Source organism: Callospermophilus lateralis, chromosome 16 (assembly GCF_048772815.1).
Source record: "Callospermophilus lateralis isolate mCalLat2 chromosome 16, mCalLat2.hap1, whole genome shotgun sequence".
In the NCBI taxonomy this organism is placed as follows: Eukaryota; Metazoa; Chordata; class Mammalia; order Rodentia; family Sciuridae; genus Callospermophilus; species Callospermophilus lateralis.
In genome coordinates, this window is record NC_135320.1 from 68,103,993 (window position 1) to 68,105,130 (window position 1,138).

Below are 1,138 nucleotides of genomic sequence, written 5' to 3' on the forward strand. Positions count from 1 at the left end.
AAGGGCCCAACCTAGCCATTTCTGCATAGAGCCTGGTCATGAGTTTGGGGGTTTATCTCTTCTATTTTTTCTATAAAAGTGTAACTGATGTATCAGTATCATTAATTTCTGTGTGGAACAAGGTTCATTGTCTTTTGTCTGAGTTTCATTCAACAACAGGGTCCCTATCCTGCAAACTTGTAGTGTCCTTTTAGATTCTCAACACCTCCCAGAAATGGTGGAAACAACAATAGAAGCAACTAATGCAAAAAATATACAACATTAAAATAGACACCTGGTTCCTATTACGGCCTCTACAACACGAATTACCACATGAACAAGAATGGTGGGGTTAGCCATTGCCAGTAGCAAAAAAAAAAAAAAATATATATATATATATATATATAACCATGAGTTAGATCTGGCATTAAAGGAAGCAGCAGGTGTCAACTGTATCATCAACAGCAGTAATAATTGAAACAACATGAAAGGATGAAGGCAGGATTATATAATTTGTTCTAAAATATGCTGAAAACATACTTCATTAAGAGAAAAGAAATGCTATAGGAAGGTAGAAGAGAGTTCAAAATATTTGAAATGTGAAAAAAGAATGTAGAAAATATGTAGCAGGTGATGATTTTAAGGAAGGAGAAAAAATTTTAAGAAAAAAAGTAAAAGGAGAGAAAAAATTTGACTATTAAAACAAGAAGAAAGAAGAGTGAAAAACAAGATAAACAAAACTAAAATAAACAAGCCCAAAATGCTGAATCTCAAAGACAAGGCAAGAGGAAATAGCTACATTTAAAAGTTCTAAAAATGAGAGAAAAAGGAGCAGGTAAGTATATGTATATATGTCCTTGAACCAATCAACACAGCAAGAACAACAGAGAGAGAAAAAAATTTAATGGGAGGGGATTCTTAATGAAAAATAAAAGAATCATCTCCACTGAGGTGGTGAAAATAGTCACTAAGAATGTATGGTTACTGCCAATGTCCAACTGCCCATCTTTCTGTTTCTTCTTGGGCTCTGTACTGAAAGCATGGGAGGGGAAAAGACAGAGAGAAAGAGAGAGAGAGACAGACAGACAGAGAGAGAGGGAGGGAGGGAGGGAGAAAACAAAGGCTGGGAGTTGTTAACTTCTTTCTCTTTGTATGTTGC